Raw genomic sequence first — 26,311 nt, 5'->3', positions numbered from 1 at the left:
TCTGGGTCTGGAAAGTCGCATTACTTCACTAAGCCCTAGCTATTAGCAGGGTATGGAGTGGGCAGTGGAAGAGGCGCTGTGAAGAAGCCCATGTCCTGGCCACTGGCAGGCAGGCTGCGCATTGGTTGGATAGCCAGCTATTAGCAGGTGACCTGTTTTGCCCCCTGGAAAGTCCAGTGTCATCTTACCTTACCTTTGGCCGAGTGATCGATCGTGGTGAGAGGTTCTATAAGTTCATTATGGCAGCAGTTTTTGTATCTTTTATCTGTCTTTGTTTTTTCTGTTTGTCTGTATGTGCAGGCATGGCGGCTGGTTCTTTTCCACGTTCCAGTCGCCGTTCTACTTCCGGGTTTGCGTTCTCGGCCATACTGCGCATGCACGAATGCGGTTGAGATCGAGGCTTGGTTTTGCGCATGCGCGATAGCGGCAAATTGCCGCTATTTCGCGCATGCGCACAGGCACGGCGGTGACATCACAGGGGCGGGCTATTTAAACAGGGAATTAGTCTGCAAGCTTTGGGAATGCTTGCGGGCTGTTGCGGTGACTTCCCCCTGCCTCTGTGTTGCATCTACTGGTAAGTGGCATTCTGAGACAGGGTGGCTATCCCTTCCCTGTCCCTTGCACTGATCCCTTGTCATCTTTTCAGCGCGTATGGATATCGCTGAGGACATGGATTCTTTACCGCCTGTTTGTGGCCAGCCCTCTCATAAAAGGTATTTTTAATGATCACCTGAAGGTCTGGTGGGGGAGGGGTATTTATCTGTTAGCTCTGTCCTGATGTCTTGTCTCTTGTGGTTTCTTGTCTTGTTCCTGTTTCAGCCCTTCCAGGTCAGAACAGCATCCCAGCTCTCACAGAGGGAGCGACTCCTCCAAGTCGCATCACCGGCACTCCTCTTCCAAATCAAAACCTTATGATTCCTCCTCAAGATCAGGACACCGTAGTGAGGAACGGTCGCACTCGAGTGGTCTCTTCACGAGGAAGTGTTCAACTGGATACTGACAATGGGGCTCTCCCCAGAAGTCGACCTGTTTGCCTCTCCCTGCAACAAAAAACTGGAGAAGTATTATTCAAGGTACAGGGATCCTCAAGCCTACGGGGTGGATGCCTTGATGGAGAAATGGTGGTTCCACAAGGCCTATGCCTTTCCTCCAACTCCTATCATTCATCAGTTCCTGAGGAGACTCAGGTCAGAGACAGCAGAAGTGATAGCCATAATCCCTTATCGGCCCAACAGACCCTGGTTTCCGCTTCTGATGCTCCTCAGTGTCAGGGATCCAATTCCTTTACCATCCAGGCCAGACCTTCTGTCTCAAGGGTCGAGATTACATCCTTGCCCGGATCACCTGCGCCTAAAGGCTTGGTTTTTGAAAGGAGACGGTTGAAGGCTTTAGGCTGTCCGGAAGAAGTCATTCCCACTCTTCTTAGTGCACGAAGATGTAGTACTAACCGGGTATATGAGAGAATTTGGGCGAAGTTTGCAGATCACTTATCTTCAAGGTCCAGTTCCTGTAATACCCTGACAGTCTGGGATGTTTTAAGCTTTTTACAATCAGGATTGGATATCTCCCTTTCGGTTAGTTTTCATCCGGGTCCAGGTTTCAGCAATTTCAGCTTTTTCTGGAGTCGCATGGGCCAATCATCCCTTGGTCCAACAATTCTTCAAAGGAGCAGTCAGGCTTAGGCCACAAAGGAAGCCTAGATTCCCCAAATGGGACCTTCCATTGGTTCTAGATTTCTTCTCTCAACTTGACAATATGCTCTCAATCAGAGAATTAACCCTTAAAACCTCTTTTCTGGTAGCCATAGCTTTGGCGAAGAGAATCTCCGAAATTCAGTCTCTAGGCGCAAAGGAACCTTTTCTCACCTTCTTTCCAGATAGGGTAGTCCTAATTCCGATGTTGGGGACAAATCCCAAGGTTACCTCTGTTTTCCATGAAAACCAGGAAATCACTCTTCCTACCTTCAATTCTGCTGGAAGTCAGGATCCACATCGATTGGGAGTTACTCTAAAACAATATCTGGATGTTACAGCTTCTTTTCGTCAATCTGACTTCCTCTTCGTGCTATTTAAAGGGAAAAATAGAGGCGCTAAGGCCTCCGTTAGATCCATCGCTGCTTGGCTGGTCCAGGCAATCCAATGGGCTTATAGAGAGAAGGGCTTGGCTCCTCCTGAGGCGGTTACAGCTCACTCTACCAGAAGTCTCTCAACCTCATGGGCGGCTTCGTGTCATGTTGTGCCTGATGTAATCTGCAGAGCGGCCTCCTGGTCTTCAATTCATACCTTCATGTCTCACTATTGTGTTGAGCCAGCATCTTTATCCTCTGTTGATTTTGGTTTGAAAGTCCTGTCGGCCGACAGTGTTAAATAAATCTTTTGTTCAGCATTTTGCCCACCCGGGTGTGTTTGGCGAGTTATTTCCCACACGTTGCTGCCATGGAGTCTGTCAGGAAAATGGAAAATTCCTATCAAAATACTTACCATAATTTTCCTTTCCTGATGGACTCCATGGCAGCAGGAGTTCCCTCCCAAATGGCTGGAGTAGGCGAGTTACCGAACACGGCCAGGGGCAGGGAGCAAAGATTTATGGGAGTAGTGTCCTATAGGGTAGTGGAGGCGGGACTTAACCCACACGTTGCTGCCATGGAGTCCATCAGGAAAGGAAAATTACAGTAAGTATTTTGATAGGAATTTTCCATTTTTTTGGCCTGTATTTCCAAATTGAGTTTCCATCCAATTTTACTTTTGAAATGGTTGTCAAAGTATGAAACACTTCATATTGCACACCTTTCCTTGGCATTCTATACAATGCCAAAAATGGCAACTTGGCAAAGAATAAAATGCTCGGACTAGTTACAGATTTATTTTTTGACTTCCACCATTTGCACTTCAGTGTATACTATATATTATCTAGCCATTCTTTGGTATGCAATGAAAGCATTGCCGGTAACATGTCAATAAAACTGTCAGTATCATAAGTGTTTTATACTTTGCTGGATTGCCTTTTGGCATTGCATAGAACGCCTAGGAAATGTGTGTTTTTCATACTTTGATGTAACATTTTTACCATTCGATATATTCCCTAGGCATTCCTTAGAATGCCTAACTTCAAACATACATTTCCTAGGCATTCCATACAACATGACAATAAAATTAGTATTAGTATTGTAATTATTTATACTTTGCTGGTCTGCCTTTTGGCATTGCATAGAATGAATAGGAAACAAGTGTTTTTCCATACCTTAACCATTTGACCACTGGGCACTTAAACCCCATTCCCAACCAGACCAATTTTCAGCTTTCGGTGCTCTCACACTTTGAATGAGAATTACTCAGTCATGCAACACTGTACCTATATGAAATGTTTGTACTTTTTTTCACACAAATAGAGCTTTCTTTTGGTGGTGTTTATTAACGCTGGCTTTTTATTTTTTGCACTATAAATCAAAAAACACAGAAAATTGGTAAAAAAAAATTCTTTGTCTCTGTTAAAATTTATTGCAGAGTATTGGCAGATTATTGGCAGAGTATGGGCAGAGTACTGAAGAGTATTACAGTTTGTGGGCACTACAGATCCACTGCTGGAAACAAGCTCTCCCCCTCTCCCCTCGCACTGTACAGATCGGTACAGAGAGGGGAGGGAGGAACTGACGTCATGACATGTTTCCGGTTTGTTTACAAGCGATTGCTCCATCATTTGATGGAGCGATCACGTGGTAAACGGCCGCTACCGCTGCCATCCGTGATGCTCCGGGTCTTCCGGACCCACCCCTGGGGGGCGCACGGCAGAAAGATTCTGGGAGGACGTCCATTGACATCCTCCCAGAATAAGCCAGCCGCGCTGTAGCCATCTTTCAGCTATAGCCCGGTCAGTAAGTGGTTAACATAACATTTTTTCCATTCTATATATTGCTTAGGCATTCTTTAGAGATCCTAACTTTAAACATTCAATTACTAGACATTCTAAATAACATGACAATAAAAACCTCAGCTTCTGAAAAGTTCCCTTGTCAAACTCCTTCTCAATGCAGCCAAAGCCTGCATTCCAGCCATGTTGAAAAGGCCTACTCCACTCACCACGGAGCAGTGGCTGGGTTGTGTAGCAGATATTCAGTTAAAGTGCATGTAAACCTGAAATTCTTTTTTTAATGAAGACTTCTACATGGTAGAGTAGAGGGTGCCAAGTCAGCTGTGCCCAGTCTGCCACTAAGAGTTAATCCAGCTCTGAGCAATCCTCTTGTCTTTTTTCTTTTTTAATCATTAATCTTTTTTTTTTTTTCTTTCCAAGTATTAGAATACAAATTCATGTAAACATAGCATTAGTCATTCAATAACATTTGTACTAAACAAATTACATGGATACAGAAAACAGAAAAATAAAACAAAACAAGATACTTCCATGTATCGAATCATATCTAAGGTATAATGGTAATAAGTAAACGAAATAATATCAATTACAAGAAATCAATCTTTGCTTACCCCAATCGGGTTCAAGCTGCAAGTGGAGATCAATTATTAAACGTTTATAATGAATAAGGCAGAGGTAATTCATTCTTGAACTTCAGGATAATTTCGAAGGTTATTTTATAATATCCAAAATTAAATAATTAAAGATTACAGGTTTGTAAATAATGAGAGGCTCTAGGGTGAGCCATCCAAGCTTGCCATTTTTTTTTTATGTAGTCATATGATCATTTTTATATGCCAACATCAGTTCATATTGTGCTTGTATATTCAATCTAATGATAACAGTGGTTAAGTTCGGGGCTTCACAAGATTTCCACAGATTAGAAATTGAGATTCTAGCAGCAATTGGTATGTGGGTTACTATTGTTTAAAAAATAATTGGATGACAGGAACTAGGGGGGCAGCCAGTGGAGTACCCTTGTTGTTTTTTTTTTTTTTTGCTATGACTATTGAGGTATTATGTTGCAATGACTATCTTTATGTCCTGAAACAGCCTTTGTATACTGTGAGCACTGTTGTTTTTTTTTTTTTATGTTGTTTGTTATGGAAAATTTTAATAAACATATTTAAAAAAAAAAATAATAATAATTGGATAGGAGTCTAAATTTAACCCTAGGAGGGTCATTGCTGGAGTAAACTCAATAAGATTACCAGAAAGGTCTGCTATAAATTTGGATATAGTTTTCCAAAAACTTTGTAAATTTTTACAGCTCCAAAGGGTGTGGAGTAGATTTCCTATGTGTTCATTACAGCTCCAGCATAAGGGTGAAGAGGAAGGATACATTTTACATCTGTTCAGTATTTTTTGGGAATTGTCCCAATGTTCTATGCAAGAGGAAACTTTTCTAGAATTTAATATCACCTTCCTCCATTGTTCTTCTGAATAACTCTGAGATCTTTTTCCCATTTAATCATATGAAGGTTTTTGTATTCTAAAGGGCATTCAGAGAAGAGATCATAGAATAGTGAAATCCCTTTTCTCTTTAGATTTCTAGGGTTAGATAGAAATTCCCAAACAATAGAAAAAACTTCTATCATTTGGATTAAAGTTTTTAAACAGGAGCATTTTTCAAATTTTACAATAATCTATTATTTCACAGGGAAATTGAATAAAGATTTTTCACTACAACTTGTCGTTTTTGACAGGATATGTTTCCATTCATTAAAGTGGCCTTAATACTGAGTAAGTTGGGAATATCAATTTTCTTAAGAGAATAGGAAACCAACAATAACGCATACATATCGTGTCCCAAAGTTACTTCTTTTTTGATACTGACCCATAATTTATCCTCTGAAGAGGGGAACCAATGCTTCATTTGGAACATTAAGGACGCATAATAGTAATTTCTTATGTCTGGTAAACCCATTCCACCTACTAGCTTGGTGGAAATCAATATAGAAAATGTAACGCTGAGTTTTTTTTCTGTTCCACATGAATTTTTTAAGTTTAGTGTTAATTTGCATACAAAAATGTATTGGGGATTAAAATAGGGAGGATATGGAAGTGATATAAAATTTTGGGCAATGTTACCATTTTAAATGCCGCTATTTTACCTACCCATGAGCGTTGTGTTTTCTGAAATTTCTGTAAGTCTTTTGGATTGTTTCTAATAAAACTCTGGAAAATTAGCTCCATATAATTTGGAGGAAGGGTAGGCAAGATTGATTCCTAAATAGGATAGACATGATTCCTCCCAATTAAAATCATATTTTCCACGCAAATTATCTATAGTAGTATTAGAGATTCATAGGTACAGTAGTACATGACATTTGTTATGGTTGATCTTGTAATAGTATGCATTTCCATACAATTATAATACTTTCTGTACGGCCGGTAACGAAGTATCAGGATTGGTTATTGATATTATAACATCGTCCTCAAATAATCCTATTTTTTATGTTCGTATTGTCCTGTCTTGATCCCTTTTATATCTGAATTTGATCGCTTGGATTCCGCGAAAGGTTCAATAGCTAATGAAAAAATAATGGGGGATAGGGGGCACCCTTGTCTCGTTCCATTAGTTAGATCAAAACTTTTTTATATTATGCCTGAGGTGAAGACCTTTGCTGAGGGTTGGGTATAGAGCTTCATTATGGCTGAATGTATAAATCCATTAAATCCGAATTTCGTAAGTAAATTTGAGATAAATTCCCAATGCATCCTGTCGAATGCCTTTTCAGCATCAAGAGTGAGGAAAAGAGAAGGCATTTGACTATTTTCTATCTGATTGATTATGTTTATCATCCTTGTCGTGCCATCCAGTGCTTGTCTTCCCTTCACGAAACCCATCTGGTCGGGGTTTATGAGAAATTATGTTATGTTTATGTAGCGCTGACATTTTTGCCTACTAATGCAATTTTAATGTGAATGCAATGTAAACCTTTGGACAATGTTATTCCTTAGTATTTGGCGCCATCTAGTGACCAAAACTGGAAATGGACTCAGATGATATTCCTTTCCACGTGCGCGGTGCTTGACGCCAATCGGCCTATTTAGGCCTGCTGCTTAGACCATTCAGGTGCTGCCTGATCAACAGCTCCCCGGTTCCTGTTCCGTTGCCCGTATCCTGCATTCCTATTTCCTGATCTGACGACCCGGCTCTCCTTAGACACCTCTGACCTCTGCCTGCACCTGACCTCGGCCTGTTTGACCTCGCTCCTGCCTGCTCCTTCTGTACCTCTGCTGTCCGCCTGTTGCCAAACCCTGCCTGAACCCGGACCTGCCTGCTCAGTTCCTGCTCTGTACCCAGTTTGCCTGTGTCCTGCCTACGTACCTGCTGCTGGAGTTTCCTGCAAGTTCCTGCTCCTGGAGCCACACCACAGGCTCTCTTACCACTCCGCACTCTCAGCCACCTGTCTACTCTATCAGGGGTTGTAAGTCGGACACGTACGGGAGACCACCCTCTGCCCAAGCGGACTCACCAGTTCGGTAAGTGCTAGTCTGACACCTACCCAGAAGACCAGATGAACTACCCATGATCAGCCTGTACTGAACTGCATGCTGGGTAGGATATAAAAGGGCCCCTCATGGCCATCTTAGGCCTGCCTGTGAGGACTGCTGAGGAGGTCTTCGGAGAGCGCGGCCTACAGCCACTGCGGAACATTTACAGACTTTGCCATCCCTCTGAGTGCAGAAGCAAGACACAGTGACTGGATCGGTTGAGGATCCAGAGACACCTCTTGAAGCATCAGAAGGACCCAGTTCAACTTGCGGAGCGGTACGACGGAGCCGGCCGGCCAGAAGCAAGACATAGTGCCCTGGAGCAAAGTTGTCACACTTTTCAGTATCCAGTGGGTGTAAGGGCTGTTGCCGATTTTTATTACCCACTTGTACCACACTTGGGCAGTCAACACAGCACTGCTGGGACCTGTAGTCCTATAGAGAAGGTTTTGTTAAAGACTGAAGTTAAACAGGCCTCAAGCCTATTTTGCACAGTGTTCTTAACCCTATGTTATCATCTAGCAAACTCAGGTGTTTCCACTACATGAACTAATACAGCACCCATTTACAGTTATATTTGCCATCTCATTTTTGGATTACAAATTGTTGCAAACATCAAAGCTAGCTACAAGGCCTGGTATTTTGACTCAAGTAGGGGGAGCTCCCTAGTGGTAAATATATACACTGCAGTTGTCAATTTTTATATCACTTAAGCCCTTGGAGTGTGCCTGGAACTGGGAGAGTTGTCCAGAGTCAAGCTTATGTACTCTGGGAACTTGTTCCATTTTAGGACACACCTTCAAGGTATATACAACTACAAGTTTATTTACACTTATTATTGTGGTTAATCACTGCATTGTTGCACTACGTTGGTGAGGCATTGTAGTTTCTGTGATTGTATTACTTCATCATTATTATAGTAAAAATACATTCTTTTTGGCTAAGTGAACTGATGTGGAGTGTTGTTCCTTGTTTTCAACAGCAGGTGGAGACGCAGGACATTCAGGTAATAGCAAGGTACACTGTTATTATATTGTATATTTTGAGGTCATCTTTCACCGTTAGCGATACACGCCAACTTTGTACCAAAGCTGTGTCAAGGGGACTGAGTCAAGTCAGTGGGGATTCACTAGCAGAGTACAGGCCCAAACAAATTTAGCAGCTCCTTCAGGGGTCAGTGCTACATTTATTAATCTGTTAGCCAAGATTTTTTCATATATTTTCAGATCTGCGTTTAACAATGATATTGGCCTATAGTTTTTAGGGGATGAGGGATATTTTTCTGATTTAGGAATAGTAATTATGACTGCTTTTAGCATTTCCTTGGGAAATTGTCTGGTGTTTACGATTTGAATAAACAATGTATTTAGATGTGGAACTAAGATATCTGCACATGCATTATAATATTCTGCAGACAGACCATCTGGTGCTTTTTTTTTTAGGTAGGGATTTTATTACAGTAAGAGTAAGTTTCTTCTCGAGATATAGGCTCATTGATTTGTTCAAGAGTGATAGTATCAATTTTAGGTAGATTTACAGATTTTAAAAATGTCCTTATACTAGCGGGTGTAGGTTGCAGAGTGTTTTTATCTTCTTTAAGGTTATATAATGATTCGTAGTAATCCGAAAACGAATCTGCAATCTTTTTTGGGATTATAATGTAGTTCTTGAGTTGCATGAAGGATTATTTTTGTAATTGTATTCTTATTTTGATGTTGGCATAATTGATATGCTAATAAATTTCTAGCCTTATTGTTTTGGGAATGGTAGATTAATTTAAGTATTTTTAGATATTTATCATGGTCTGCTATTAAGGCACATCTTAGTTCAATTCTAAGGTTGTTCAATTGCTGAGATAGGCCCCTTTCACATGTGCGGACCATTCAGATCCGCCTGTCAGTTTTTAAGCTGGATCTGAATGGGCGCTCCATGCAGGTCTATGGAGCATCGGATGATATGTCCGCTGACATCCGATCCACCCCGATCCTCTCTACAAAAGCTCCGTCTGGCGGACTGGATGAAAACGGACAGGTGGTCCGTAATCATCTGATCCTCCTCATAAGGGAGAGCGGAGCTGTGACATGTCCGTCCCTGCACAGAGTGCAGAGGCGGACTTGTCATCCGCCAGCTCAGCGGGGATTAACAGAGCCTGCTGAGCAAGCGGAGTAGTAAAAATGGATCCGTAGGTTTGAAAGGGGCCATAGTTTGATATTTATGGGATTTTTTTTGTGTACTTCCTCTAGGTCAGAAATATCTTGCAGTAGTTTGCTTAAGGTAATTTGTTTCTTTTTTTTTTTTCCTGGCTGCTACTTGAATCAATATTCCCCTTATAAATGCTTCATGAGAACACCATACATTTGTTGTATTTATGGAATCATCAATATTAAATGTAAAAAAATATTTTAGATTTTTCTTTATCACAGATACATTGTCCTTTTGAGATAGAATAAAAGTCTTATTTCTCCATAGAGTATTGTTGTTATACGTTGGTCCTGTTTGTATTTCTATCCTGATAGGAGCATGGTAAGACCATGTTATATTATGTACAGCTTAGCAACTGGGGTATCTGGCGCTACCTTTTATCAGAAGAAATAATAATAATAATAATTCTAAACACTTAAAAAGAAATGTATTTTAGACGAAAAAATCCACAAAATGCCAGCGAGTCCAATAAAACACCAACCTATCTCACAGCTAGTAGTCTCATATGTCCAATTACTACCACATAAAGATATTCGCTCCTTATCAAATGAGAAACACAGTACAATACTAACTATAGTTCAGTGTAAGAAAAAACAAAAGCACAAGTGACCTCTGCCAAAATCGGATATCAATCGCATGGATTAACCTAATGCGATTCAGACACGACTATGGTGAGTATAATATTAACTGATATACTCTTTAACAGTGTTTAAAAAAACTCCAAAATATACCAGAAAGATTATAAGTAAATTCTGTGAGGAACATCTAAATAACAAAAAAGTGATACTTTATGCGGCCTTAGCCTTAAAATCGCATGAGTATTAAATGTGATTTCTCCAGCAACTCATCAGCTAAAATAGTAAATAAATCTACTATAAAAGTGCAGAAAACTCTTAAAAGTATAAAGTGCATTAAATCCAAGTGAAAGATCAAAATAATAAAGTACAAAATATATATCACAAAAATCAAGATAATAAAGTGCAAAACTTATATCACAACCAATACCCAAAGTAAATCGCAAGACCTAAAACATATATATAATAAAAAATATATATATGTAAAAATAAAATAAAAGAAAATAAAATAAAATAAAATAACAACTTGAGTGATATACAGTTTGGTAAAGAAGAGATAAGGATTCTGGATTTGGGATTAAAATTTGCCCCGGATAAAACAATAGACAAGTTTGAAACATATATTGACTTAAAGAAGTTCATGAGAAAGCTGAATATTAAGAAACATTTTGCTATGAATACAGTAGTGAATAGCGAAAAAGAATCTTTATACGTTCAACCTGATTTAAAGGACAAATCTACGTTCAATCCTAATACACCAGGGAATCAATGTCTGGGGGCATTTAGCAAAATGGTGGAAGGTGACTTAAGACAATTGGAGAAAACGAATTATAAGAAGACTGCGAACATCTGGAAAACCATTAAGGAACTAGGAGAAAAGAAAGATGTGATTATCAGACCGGCCGATAAAGGGGGCAGCCTGGTAATCCTGAAAAAATCTGCCTATATAGAGGAGATGGAAAGGCTGTTGAGTGTTGAGGATACATACAAAAAGCTGAAGGGAAACCCCAAGTATGAATATGAGAAAAAACTAGCAACCTTCGTTAAGAAGGGAAAGGAAAATGGAATTCTTAACAATTGTGAAGCAGAGTATTTAATTTCGAATTCGACAAAAACCCCGGTGATGTATTACATGCCAAAAATTCACAAGAGGCTTATTAAGCCCCCAGGAAGGCCTATAATCAGCGGAATAAATTCTATCTTCTCACGGCTAGGAGAATATCTGGATAAATTCTTGAAACCCTTAGTACAAAAAGGGAGATCCTATTTGAAGGATAGCACACAACTTTTAAAAGAACTCCAAGATATAGGAGACGTTGAGAGATATCTGATGGCTACTATTGATGTAAACTCTTTATACACAAGTATAGTGCAGCGTGATGGCCTAACGGGAGTTGAAAAAGGCATTATATGAGAATACAGATATGCGACAAGAACAAGTAGAATACATCATTGAGGGATTAAAGTTGGCAATGGAATGTAACTATTTCTGGTATGACCACAAATACTATGTTCAGACAAAGGGGGTAGCCATGGGGGCTTGTTATGCCCCAAGTGTGGCTAACCTTATGATGAACATGTGGGAGGAGGAATATATCTATGGTAAAAATATACCTCAGTTGAGGTTTTACCGGAGATATATAGATGATCTCATTTTATTATGGGATGACACCCCGGAAGACTTCGAATCATTCTTGAATAATCTGGACAACAATATCTATGGACTTACCTTCACTGGAAAATGTAGTGAACATAGTATTGACTATCTGGATCTCCAAATTTCCAAGAAGGATGGATTTTTTTAGCACCAAGACCTTTTTTAAAACAACAGACAGAAACAGTTACATCCCGATTACTAGTTGCCACCATCCTAAGTGGAAAAATAATATCCCTAAGGGACAATTGTTAAGATTAAGGAGGAATTGCCATTCAACAGAAGATTATAACCTCCAAGCAAATGAGATACTAGAGAGATTCCAAGAAAAAGGGTATAGGCTGGAACCTTTACTCCAATTAAAGAGAGATATTGGGGGTCTTGAGAGGAAATCGTTATTGGAGAAACAGAAGAAGAAAGATAGAAAGATGGAACTGGCTTTCATCACAGGCTTCAATACCCAATATAGGGATTTTGAAAAAATTATTAAGAAATATTGGCCTATACTTCAAGAAGATAGAATACTATCAAAGGTCCTCCCTAAAAAGCCCTGTTTTGTATATAGAAAGGCCCCCACCCTCCGTTCTTTTCTAGTACATAACGCAATAGATCCACCGAGGCATGTTAAAATCTTTAATGATATGAAGGGATTTTATAGGTGTCAAAGATGTCTCCCATGTAAAGTTAGTAAAAAACAGCCACGTAAAAAAGAAACCTTTAGGGCCAGAACAGATCATAAAGAGTATAAAATAAGAGAATTAATTACCTGCCGGAGCACCCATGTAACTTATGTTATAGAGTGCCCGTGTAACCTGAAATATGTGGGTAGGACCACACGCCCCCTCTTTCTTAGGATTAGGGAACATATTAACAATATTAAAAAAGGTTTCCCGAATCACAATCTTTCCCGTCATTTTGACGAGTTTCACCAGAGAGACCCATCTGGGTTAATCTTTTATGGGATAGATTGTGTGAAGGGGAACTGGAGGGGAGGTAATAAAACCACCCTTGACTCGCAAAACGAAACTGCATGGATATACAGGTTGGGGTCCCTCGTGCCGCGGGGCCTCAACCTGGATATAGATTTGAATTGCTTTATAGCTAATCCTTAGGTAACTGCTCTTTTCGATGGTCTACTGGTTGTTTTCTGACGTGTTTCTTTGATGGTTTCTTGATGGTTTTTTTGAGGGTTTTTTTGATGGTTTACTGTTTGTTCTTTGATAACTGACTTTAGATAAGTATTAACATAGCCCTTTGCGTGGGGTTGGGGTAATGCTGGTTAGCATTAATATGTCAACTTATAGTGTAAACCTTTCTATACACACCATCCTTGTTTGGAGGTTGGAGACGCTGTTTAGCCTTCTTTTGTATGATAAACATATAGATGGGACTCTTCTTACAGACATGATTTTTTGGTAATTTTTGTTTTGGTCCCCCCCTCTCTTCTCCTCCTTTTTTGCATATAGATATACTTTTATTTATTTATTTTTTCCTTTTTCCTCCGTTATTAATACCAGTTTGAATATTGTTTTAAAAGGATTGTATTTCCTTGTCTTACTCTCGCTTTCTTTCCGGTTTGGCCTATGGGTCTGTGGAAAGAAAAAGTATTAAAAGTTTCAGATGTATAATGTTTTACTATATAGTATCTGGATTGCAATAAGATAATAGAAAGGTTTTTCGATGATGGTTTAAGATTCTAACTCCTGCTATGATTATTTGCATTTAATCTTCATAGCTTTAGAAATAAATTATCTCCCAGATGGATATATTTGGATATTTATTTACTTGCATCTTGTAAATGTTAAAGTTATTATGATATATTTTTGCATTTTTTATAAATTTACCTGGAATAAGGTTATTATGTAAAAGAGGAATAAAATTATTTCTAAGTTCCCCTCTGGAGAAATCACCCTTGCGGGTTATCATTCGAGGTGAGATACACTAGTATATAATTTTTTTCTGAATGATATATATATTTTTTATATTTTTTACAATTTGGCTCGTTTTTTGTAAAACTCCGGATATTTACTTCGTATCTCAGTTTGTGACTGGATGTTACGAACGTGAGCAATGAATAGGCAGTTCTTTCTATAGTCTCGGATAACTGCCCCGCCTCTCAGTCTCTGATTGGATGCTGGGAATGGGGATAACCACTAAGGTGTCGAGTATTTTCTCTACCTCTCTATTTAACGTGCAGTGCGTAGAAGCGTGACACCGCCGCTGAAGACGTCAATGACGAAACGCGTTTGACGGAGTTACGCTTACTACGTCATTTCCGGGTCGCCCACGGTGGATGGAACGCAGTTGGAGCGCACGCTGCGTATCCACCGAACGGTACTCGCTGTTGGCTTGAGTTTTTTCGCCATAAGGGCTCTATCCTAGGGGAACTTACTAATAATATAGATGGTTATAGAACAGAACTATTCTGGGGATATCGCTCATTAACATCATCTCCATCGGAGCGATTTATATTACTCAAGATTGTTCGTGTTCCTTGGGACAGAGAGTCACTAGCATATATATTTTTTAAGTTTGTCTTTTATATATACATTTTTATTTTTGTTTTTTTGGGGCTGACATGAAATGGATCAATAACCCACGGAGCATATGTGAAGTAGAATTTTTTGGCGGACTGTGTTTCCATATTGACTACCATTTCTTCTTTTTTATCATATGAATTTTGTTTTTTACTTTTTGTGGAAATAAATGTTTTTTTTATACAGATTACACTATGGAGATTATGATTTCTTTCTTATGAGGATATAAATGGAATTTCCTTCTGGATACGAATGATCATTTAATACGGGCCAAGGAGCTGGATTCCTTCAGATTTGATTAAAGGCGAATTACCCCTGCAGGGGTGTATTCTTCTGGTGAGTGGGGCACCTTGTGGGGGAGCACGGAAGTCACTTTGAAGATTTCACAACAAGCACTAAAGTCACTTCTTGAACATCTATTGTTGGACTTACATTATTGAAGACTTTTGGACAAGTGGACACTATATTATCATTTTGTTGGGGGATTTTTTAATTATCTAATTTTTGTGTTTTTTTTTCTTTTTCTTTTTCTTTTTCTTTCAGTTTCACTTTTATTTTTATTTTTATTTTTATTTTTATTTATATTTTTTTCTATTTTTTTCTATTTTATTCTTTATTTTTATTTTTATTTTTATATTTATTCTTAGTTTGGCTTTATATATTTTTATTTTTATTTCTATTTTTATTTTTATTTTTACATATATATATTTTTTATTATATATATGTTTTAGGTCTTGCGATTTACTTTGGGTATTGGTTGTGATATATAAGTTTTGCACTTTATTATCTTGATTTTTGTGATATATATTTTGTACTTTATTATTTTGATCTTTCACTTGGATTTAACGCACTTTATACTTTTAAGAGTTTTCTTCACTTTTATAGTAGATTTATTTACTATTTTAGCTGATGAGTTGCTGGAGAAATCACATTTAATACTCATGCGATTTTAAGGCTAAGGCCGCATAAAGTATCACTTTTTTGTTATTTAGATGTTCCTCACAGAATTTACTTATAATCTTTCTGGTATATTTTGGAGTTTTTTTAAACACTGTTAAAGAGTATATCAGTTAATATTATACTCACCATAGTCGTGTCTGAATCGCATTAGGTTAATCCATGCGATTGATATCCGATTTTGGCAGAGGTCACTTGTGCTTTTGTTTTTTCTTACACTGAACTATAGTTAGTATTGTACTGTGTTTCTCATTTGATAAGGAGCGAATATCTTTATGTGGTAGTAATTGGACATATGAGACTACTAGCTGTGAGATAGGTTGGTGTTTTATTGGACTCGCTGGCATTTTGTGGATTTTTTCGTCTAAAATACATTTCTTTTTAAGTGTTTAGAATTATTATTATTATTATTTCTTCTGATAAAAGGTAGCGCCAGATACCCCAGTTGCTAAGCCGTATTTATTGTTGTAGAAACCCTGATTGGGGATTTTCTTCTTTTTTGGGGGGGCTGCAACCTATAAATATACATATATATATATATATATATATATATACAGCTTTTTGAGCCCACCGCCTGTTTTTGTCTATCCCACACCCAGATTTGATTAGCGAGGTTTCTTCATCCTTTACAATGTTATATTATGTATTTTGGCATTTACTATCTTTTGTAACAGAAATCTATCTGTGATAAAAATCCTGGAATAGGATCTATGTATGTTTGAGAAAAATGTATAGTCTCGTTCAGTGTTATGAATATATCTCCCTGGATCATGCAGATCTTCATCATGAATAGTGATGGCCGAACGGTTCGCCCGGCGGTCGTTTCGCGGCGAATTTCCGACTTTCGCCGTCCGCGGGTTCGAACGCCTTTTTCCGTCGTTCGCCCCGGCGGACTTACGTGTTTAATGTATACAAGAACTTTAACCTTTCGTGACACGTTTATCATGTGTTACAGGACAACCAATTGAGACATGACAGCTCATGGACACTTGGACATTCCCCCTAACCTATAAATACACCCGATCCGGTGGCCATTTTACATTCTTTCTTCTGTCACTGTAGGGAAAGGATCCTGTGTGGAGTAGGGACAGAGAAAACGCTAGCTATTTGGTACACAAAAGTTCTTTTCAGGACTGGTATAGGTGTTAGGTCAGCAGCCTGAGTTTCTTTTGTCAGTTTAGATAAAGGGACAGAGCGCTGTATGCTGCTATTTTAGGGACAGCTCAGCCAGATTAGTCTTTCTTCATCATCATCATCATCATCATCATTAGCTGTTACTATCAGGTCCACAAAAGAGCTGTTCCAGCTAATCGTTCCAGCCTACTCTTTTTTGCCAATTTGTATAGGGACAGGCAGGAAGCAGTGTGTCAGGCAGTGAGGATAATTTTAAAGACTTGCTGTTACTATTAGTTCCACAAAGGTTCTTTTCAGGACTGGTATCAGTGGTACGGTAATAGGCTTGTACACGTATAATATTCTTTCTTCCAAATATAGAAAGAATATTATACTTGACTGCTGCCCTTCTGCTGCAGTCTGCTAATCATTCACAACTCACTTGTTCCACAAAGCTCTTTATCAGGACTGGTAACTTGGTCTGTCTAGGGTGCTACGGTACATAGGCTTGGGTGCGGTACAGTCTGCTGTTCTGTAAGGACCGCTATCGGTCCACAATACATAGGGTTGCCGTGCACTACTGCTGACCGCTGCCCTATACTGCAGCAGTCCTTCAGCGGTATAGGGACTGACGCACAGTCTGCTAAACACTAATACACAACCTGCTTGGTCCACAAAAGTTCTTATAAGGACTGGTAACTTGGTATAGGGTGCTACGGTACATAGGCCTGAGTGCAGTACAGTCTGCTGTTCTGTAAGGACCGCTATCGGTCCACAATACATAGGGTTGCCGTGCACTACTGCTGACCGCTGCCCTATACTGCAGCAGTCCTTCATTGGTATAGGGACTGACGTACAGTCTGCTAATCACTAACACACAACCTGCTTGGTCCACAAAAGTTCTTATAAGGACTGGTAACTTGGTATAGGGTGCTACGGTACATAGGCCTGAGTGCAGTACAGTCTGCTGTTCTGTAAGGACCGCTATCGGTCCACAATACATAGGGTTGCCGTGCACTACTGCTGACCGCTGCCCTATACTGCAGCAGTCCTTCATTGGTATAGGGACTGACGTACAGTCTGCTAATCACTAACACACAACCTGCTTGGTCCACAAAAGTTCTTATAAGGACTGGTAACTTGGTATAGGGTGCTACGGTACATAGGCCTGAGTGCGTTACAGTCTGCTGTTCTGTAAGGACCGCTATCGGTCCACAATACATAGGGTTGCCGTGCACTACTGCTGACCGCTGCCCTATACTGCAGCAGTCCTTCATTGGTATAGGGACTGACGTACAGTCTGCTAATCACTAACACACAACCTGCTTGGTCCACAAAAGTTCTTATAAGGACTGGTAACTTGGTATAGGGTGCTACGGTACATAGGCCTGAGTGCGTTACAGTCTGCTGTTCTGTAAGGACCGCTATCGGTCCACAATACATAGGGTTGCCGTGCACTACTGCTGACCGCTGCCCTATACTGCAGCAGTCCTTCATTGGTATAGGGACTGACGTACAGTCTGCTAATCACTAACACACAACCTGCTTGGTCCACAAAAGTTCTTATAAGGACTGGTAACTTGGTATAGGGTGCTACGGTACATAGGCCTGAGTGCGTTACAGTCTGCTGTTCTGTAAGGACCGCTATCGGTCCACAATACATAGGGTTGCCGTGCACTACTGCTGACCGCTGCCCTATACTGCAGCAGTCCTTCATTGGTATAGGGACTGACGTACAGTCTGCTAATCACTAACACACAACCTGCTTGGTCCACAAAAGTTCTTATAAGGACTGGTAACTTGGTATAGGGTGCTACGGTACATAGGCCTGAGTGCGTTACAGTCTGCTGTTCTGTAAGGACCGCTATCGGTCCACAATACATAGGGTTGCCGTGCACTACTGCTGACCGCTGCCCTATACTGCAGCAGTCCTTCATTGGTATAGGGACTGACGTACAGTCTGCTAATCACTAACACACAACCTGCTTGGTCCACAAAAGTTCTTATAAGGACTGGTAACTTGGTATAGGGTGCTACGGTACATAGGCCTGAGTGCGTTACAGTCTGCTGTTCTGTAAGGACCGCTATCGGTCCACAATACATAGGGTTGCCGTGCACTACTGCTGACCGCTGCCCTATACTGCAGCAGTCCTTCATTGGTATAGGGACTGACGTACAGTCTGCTAATCACTAACACACAACCTGCTTGGTCCACAAAAGTTCTTATAAGGACTGGTAACTTGGTATAGGGTGCTACGGTACATAGGCCTGAGTGCGTTACAGTCTGCTGTTCTGTAAGGACCGCTATCGGTCCACAATACATAGGGTTGCCGTGCACTACTGCTGACCGCTGCCCTATACTGCAGCAGTCCTTCATTGGTATAGGGACTGACGTACAGTCTGCTAATCACTAACACACAACCTGCTTGGTCCACAAAAGTTCTTATAAGGACTGGTAACTTGGTATAGGGTGCTACGGTACATAGGCCTGAGTGCGTTACAGTCTGCTGTTCTGTAAGGACCGCTATCGGTCCACAATACATAGGGTTGCCGTGCACTACTGCTGACCGCTGCCCTATACTGCAGCAGTCCTTCAGCGGTATAGGGACTGACGCACAGTCTGCTAAACACTAACACACAACCTGCTTGGTCCACAAAAGTTTTTATAAGGACTGGTAACTTGGTATAGGGTGCTACGGTACATAGGCCTGAGTGCGTTACAGTCTGCTGTTCTGTAAGGACCGCTATCGGTCCACAATACATAGGGTTGCCGTGCACTACTGCTGACCGCTGCCCTATACTGCAGCAGTCCTTCATTGGTATAGGGACTGACGTACAGTCTGCTAATCACTAACACACAACCTGCTTGGTCCACAAAAGTTCTTATAAGGACTGGTAACTTGGTATAGGGTGCTACGGTACATAGGCCTGAGTGCGTTACAGTCTGCTGTTCTGTAAGGACCGCTATCGGTCCACAATACATAGGGTTGCCGTGCACTACTGCTGACCGCTGCCCTATACTGCAGCAGTCCTTCAGCGGTATAGGGACTGACGCACAGTCTGCTAAACACTAACACACAACCTGCTTGGTCCACAAAAGTTTTTATAAGGACTGGTAACTTGGTATAGGGTGCTACGGTACATAGGCCTGAGTGCAGTACAGTCTGCTGTTCTGTAAGGACCGCTATCGGTCCACAATACATAGGGTTGCCGTGCACTACTGCTGACCGCTGCCCTATACTGCAGCAGTCCTTCATTGGTATAGGGACTGACGTACAGTCTGCTAATCACTAACACACAACCTGCTTGGTCCACAAAAGTTCTTATAAGGACTGGTAACTTGGTATAGGGTGCTACGGTACATAGGCCTGAGTGCGTTACAGTCTGCTGTTCTGTAAGGACCGCTATCGGTCCACAATACATAGGGTTGCCGTGCACCACTGCTGACCGCTGCCCTATACTGCAGCAGTCCTTCATTGGTATAGGGACTGACGTACAGTCTGCTAATCACTAACACACAACCTGCTTGGTCCACAAAAGTTCTTATAAGGACTGGTAACTTGGTATAGGGTGCTACGGTACATAGGCTTGAGTGCGGTACAGTCTGCTGTTCTGTAAGGACCGCTATCGGTCCACAATAGATAGGGTTGACGTGCACCACTGCTGACCGCTGCCCTATACTGCAGCAGTCCTTCAGCGGTATAGGGACTGACGTACAGTCTGCTAAACACTAATACACAACCTGCTTGGTCCACAAAAGTTCTTATAAGGACTGGTAACTTGGTATAGGGTGCTACGGTACATAGGCTTGAGTGCGGTACAGTCTGCTGTTCTGTAAGGACCGCTATCGGTCCACAATAGATAGGGTTGACGTGCACCACTGCTGACCGCTCACCTATACTGCAGCAGTCCTTCAGCGGTATAGGGACTGACGTACAGTCTGCTAATCACTAACACACAACCTGCTTGTTCCACAAAAGTTCTTATAAGGACTGGTAACTTGGTATAGGGTGCTACGGTACATAGGCTTGAGTGCGGTACAGTCTGCTGTTCTGTAAGGACCGCTATCGGTCCACAATAGATAGGGTTGACGTGCACCACTGCTGACCGCTGCCCTATACTGCAGCAGTCCTTCAGCGGTATAGGGACTGACGTACAGTCTGCTAAACACTAATACACAACCTGCTTGGTCCACAAAAGTTCTTATAAGGACTGGTAACTTGGTATAGGGTGCTACGGTACATAGGCTTGAGTGCGGTACAGTCTGCTGTTCTGTAAGGACCGCTATCGGTCCACAATAGATAGGGTTGACGTGCACCACTGCTGACCGCTGCCCTATACTGCAGCAGTCCTTCAGCGGTATAGGGACTGACGTACAGTCTGCTAAACACTAATACACAACCTGCTTGGTCCACAAAAGTTCTTATAAGGACTGGTAACTTGGTATAGGGTGCTACGGTACATAGGCTTGAGTGCGGTACAGTCTGCTGTTCTGTAAGGACCGCTATCGGTCCACAATAGATAGGGTTGACGTGCACCACTGCTGACCGCTCACCTATACTGCAGCAGTCCTTCAGCGGTATAGGGACTAAGAGTTTTGTCACAGGGTCATTTAAAAAATGACATGCAGAGGAAGAGGCAGGCCCTTCCGCAGGGGTGGTAGGGGTAGGGCAGGAGCAACAGGCTTGAGCCAAAGTGGGAAGTTGCAGAAGGTGCGTTCAATTACTTTAAAGGATGCACCAGACTTGGTTGAGTGGCTCGCTCAGCCTTACTCTTCTGCACCCTCCTCATCCTCTCGATCTGCACCCTCTTCTTCACTCTCTGCTATGTGCACCCCCAAAGACACTACCACCAACAACACGACCACCACCACCACCACCACATACCTTCCGCTTGAGTCACTGGAATTATTTTCCGATCCATATCAAGAGGACATTTCTGATGCGCAGCCACTCTTGGTATTGGATCAGGAAGAGGAGGTAGCAACAAGCGCTACTCAGCAGTCTGACGCCAGTACCCAGATCAGCCCAAGGAGGAGGTTGGTCCCCGGTGTTGCTGCCTACTCTACTTATAGCGGTGGGGAAGGTGACGTTGATGATGACGTGTCTAGTGATGTCACGTGGGTGCCCACAAGAGAGGAAGAGGAGGGGAGTTCAGAGGGAGATATGGACCAGCAGATAGGGAGGAGAAGCAGCAATGACTTACATTGCACAGCAGGGACAAAGCAGACTGCAAATGTATCAGGAGCGAGTCATCGACCATGTACGGTCACATCTGGCGCTCCCAGGACACCGGCACATGGCTCCGCAGTGTGGGCTTTTTTTAACGTGTCCGCTGCTGACAATAGCGTTGCCATCTGCAATCTTTGCAGTCAACGCGTTAGTCGCGGTAAGCCCAATACTCACCTAGGGACGACCGCCTTAAGAAGGCACATGAGCAGCCATCACCGAGCCCAGTGGGAGCAACGGAACACACAAAGCCACACTGCAGGCTCTCACCGTCCAGCCTCGTCTTCTACTTCTCCTTCTCCTCTCTCCTCACAATTGTCCTCCACTCCACCTTCCATCACGCCAAGCTCACATTTTTCTGCAAAAAGGCAGGCTTCCGTGGGCCTAATGTTTGAGCGTAAAAAAATGATGACGCCGGATAACCCTCTTGCCCAACGGTTGGCGGCTGGCTTGTCAGAACTCATAGCCCGCCAACTACTGCCATATAAACTGGTGGACTCGGAGGCCTTTCGCAAATTTGTGGCCATTGGAACACCACAATGGAAGGTCCCAGGAAGGAAGTATTTCTCAGAGAAGGGCATCCCAGAGCTATATGGCCATGTTCAGCGGCAAGTGAATGTATCTCTGGCACACAGTGTCGGTGCCAAGATACATCTGACCACAGACACGTGGTCTAGCAAACACGGGCAGGGAAGGTATATCAGTTTTACTGCCCACTGGGTGAACCTTCTGACGGCCGTCAAGCATGTAACCCGTGGCACCCGTGTAGATTTGGTTTTACCGCCACGGATTGCATGCAGGCCTGACTCTTCTTCTCCTCCTCCTACTCCATCCTCCTCCCTCTCCTCCTCAGCTGCCTCCTCCTTTTCCGCTGCTAGCGTCTCTTCCACTGCACCGCCCAAGCTCCCCAGAACCTATTCCACATGCCAGGTGAGACGTTGCCATGCCGTGCTGCGTCTGTTGTGCCTGGAAGCAAAGAGCCACACTGGCCCGGCACTCCTTTCAGCTTTGCGTTCACAGGCAGATGAGTGGCTAACACCGCTCAATTTGACAGTTGGTAAAGTGGTGTGTGACAACGGTGCCAATCTGCTTAGCGCATTGAAACAGGGCAAAATCACGCACGTGCCGTGCATGGCACACGTCTTAAACTTGGTCGTGCAGCGATTCCTTGTCAAATACCCTGGGGTCCAGGACATCTTGCGGCAGGCAAGGAAAATCTCGGCCCATTTCAGAAGATCTTACACGGCCATGGCTCGCCTTGCTGACATTCAGCGGCGACACCATCTGCCGGTCAGACGTCTTATTTGCGATTGCCCGACGCGATGGAACTCAACCTTCTATATGCTTGATAGGCTGCTCCAGCAGAAACGTGCAGTTAACGTCTACCTGTATGAACTCTGCGAAAGAAACGGTTCTGGGGAGCTGGGTTTTTTTTCACCGCGCCAGTGGCTGCTCATGCGCGACACATGCAGACTTCTGCGGCCATTTGAGGAGATCACCAAACTGGTCAGTCGCAGCCATGGCGCCATCAGTGACATGGTACCTTATGCCTTCTTTCTGGAGCGTGCATTGCGTCGTGTCATTGATCAGGCTGTGGAGGAGCAGGAGCGGGAAGATGAGGAAGTCGCAATGCTGGATGAATTCCCAGGGGGGGCTACTCTATCTGAGACAAGTCAACAACAGGAGTCTGATGAGGAGTCAGAGGAGGATGGTGCCGGGGCGGATGAGCAGGAGCAAGAAGAGCATGCTTTAAACCTTTCTGGGATCCCTGTTGTGCGAGGATGGGGAGAGGAGAATGAAGAGGACGACATTATCCTGGATGATGAGCAGGAGCCAGGCCACCACACCGCTTCCACTTTAGTGCAAATGGGGGCCTTCATGCTCCAGTGTTTTAATAGGGACCCCCGTATAAAAAGCATGAGGGTCAAGGACCAGTACTGGGTGGCAACGTACTTAGACCCCCGGTACAAACACAAAATGGCGGAAATGTTACCGCCGTCGCAGAGGGCTGTCAGAATGCAGCACTTCCAGGCCTTGCTTCGAGAAATGCTGCATTCTGCTTTTGCGTGCGCTGGCAGAGGAGCAATTCCCACTCCCAGAGAAGGATTTGCGGGTACCAATCCAACAGCGCCTGCAAGAAGAGGCCGGTTTGAAGATGTGTTGGTGACTTCGGATATGAGGTCATTCTTTCAGCCGACCCATCGACAGGTGTCATCCGGATCCAGCATCAGGGAACGCCTAGACCGTCAGGTGTCCGACTACATTGGGTTAACGGCCGATGTGGACGCTCTGAGGAGTGATGAACCCCTAGACTACTGGGTGGGCAGGCTTGACCTCTGGCCAGAGCTTGCCCAATTTGCAATCGAACTGTTGGCTTGCCCCTCATCCAGTGTCCTGTCCGAAAGGACGTTCAGCGCAGCAGGGGGGATTGTGACCGATAAGCGTACTCGCCTAGCTCACCACAGTGTTAACTACCTCACATTTCTAAAAATGAATGAGGCATGGATCTCGGAGGAATTCAACACATGTGATCAGTAGACCATGTATATGTCTATAAACAATTTTTGGAATCAAGCACACAGACCTTCTTAATTCATTTGGCTCACTTCCCTGACCCAAAAAAGCACACCGTACTATATGCCCCTACCCTCCTCTTTGAAGAGGTTGAGCGGTGTCATATTTCTACTGGGGCTGCTTATTATGAGGGGTTCCCACCATCCCTGTGCTGTGCTGACTTCCTCCTGGGTGTTCTTATTATGAGGGGCTCCCACCATCCCTGTGCTGTGCTGACTTCCTCCTGGGGGTTCTTATTATGAGGGGATCACACCATCCCTGTGCTGTGCTGACTTCCTCCTGGGGCTGCTTACGGTGCTGCTGTCAGCGCTGTATGTCACGGAGCTGCTGTCAGCGCTGTATGTCACGGAGCTGCTGTCAGCGCTGTATGTCACGGAGCTGCTGTCAGCGCTGTATGTCACGGAGCTGCTGTCAGCGCTGTATGTCACGGAGCTGCTGTCAGCGCTGTATGTCACGGAGCTGCTGTCAGCGCTGTATGTCACGGAGCTGCTGTCAGCGCTGTATGTCACGGAGCTGCTGTCAGCGCTGTATGTCACGGAGCTGCTGTCAGCGCTGTATGTCACGGAGCTGCTGTCAGCGCTGTATGTCACGGTGCTGCTGTCAGCGCTGTATGTCACGGAGCTGCTGTCAGCGCTGTATGTCACGGAGCTGCTGTCAGTGCTGTATGTCACGGAGCTGCTGTCAGCGCTGTATGTCACGGAGCTGCTGTCAGCGCTGTATGTCACGGAGCTGCTGTCAGCGCTGTATGTCACGGTGCTGCTGTCAGCGCTGTATGTCACGGAGCTGCTGTCAGCGCTGTATGTCACGGAGCTGCTGTCAGCGCTGTATGTCACGGAGCTGCTGTCAGCGCTGTATGTCACGGAGCTGCTGTCAGCGCTGTATGTCACGGAGCTGCTGTCAGCGCTGTATGTCACGGTGCTGATGTCAGTGCTCTGTATTACGGTGCTGCTGTCAGTGCTCTGTATCTCCTGCACCCTCTTGTTTGCCTACCCTGGTCCCTGACCTTCCCTCTCCTCCATTGCCTTCATTAGCTCCATAGTCCTGAATTGTCAGAACAATTTCCCAAATAAAAAAAAAATGCTTGTAGTTATCGATCCCAAATTCACCTCATACATGTATTATGCTATTGTCCAGGTGGTGGGACTACGTGCTACCCCCTAATAATTACCCCGTGGCCGCAAATTCGACCTAAAGGTTTGCGAAATTCGCCTCCCATTGAAGTCAATGGAGCCCGCGGCGAACGGTCGTTTTCGCGAACGTTTGTGTCCGTTCGCGTTTCGCGTTCGCGAAACGTCCCGTCGGAAGTTCGTCCATCACTAATCATGAAGTAATTTATTTAGACCAGGTCTAGTAGATTTTTTTTTTTTTTTTGAGGTATCCATAATGGGATCAATAGGAGCATTGAAATCTCCACAGATAATAAATTGCCCTTTTTGTATTTTTTTTTGCTGTTATAATGGTTTTCCTTATAAATCTTTGGGGCTGTTTATTGGGTGCATATATATTGATGATAGTGTAGGTTGTATTGTTAATATTTGCCACTAGTATGATGTATCTACCCTTATCATCTGCTTTAATACCCAGTAGCTGAAAAGCGGCAGTATCCTTAATTGCTATGGCCACACCTTTTTTCTTTTTTTTGTTGTTAAAAACAAAAATGTGTGGAAAATTATGAGGAGAGAAATTAGGTGTTTTGTGCATTGAAAAATGTGATTCTTGTATCTACACTATATCACTATTGAATTTAATTTGCATCCTACCATATAGCTCTTCACTTATATGGGCTGTTAAGGCCTTTAGTAATAATTTACATAAACTTAATGTCTATTGTTTTGGTCGTAATTGATGCTAAACAAGGTTAACTTAACAATATTTGACAAGAACATTACCTCTTTCATTCAGTAGTAGTTATTACCTTCTGTAAACAGCAGATAGTGGATTTGAGCCTTACAAAACACAAAAAAGTAAGTAACATACAAATATACAACATAAAGAAATTAAAATAAGAAACTAGGAGTTGGTATGCAACTCCTTTGTACATTGTTAATGTACTAAATATCCTAG

Source organism: Lithobates pipiens, unplaced genomic scaffold, assembly GCF_037356315.1.
Source record: "Lithobates pipiens isolate NorthernLeopardFrog02 unplaced genomic scaffold, aLitPip1_a1.2 Scaffold_22, whole genome shotgun sequence".
NCBI lineage: Eukaryota > Metazoa > Chordata > Amphibia > Anura > Ranidae > Lithobates > Lithobates pipiens.
Note: the sequence above shows the minus strand (reverse complement) of the source record.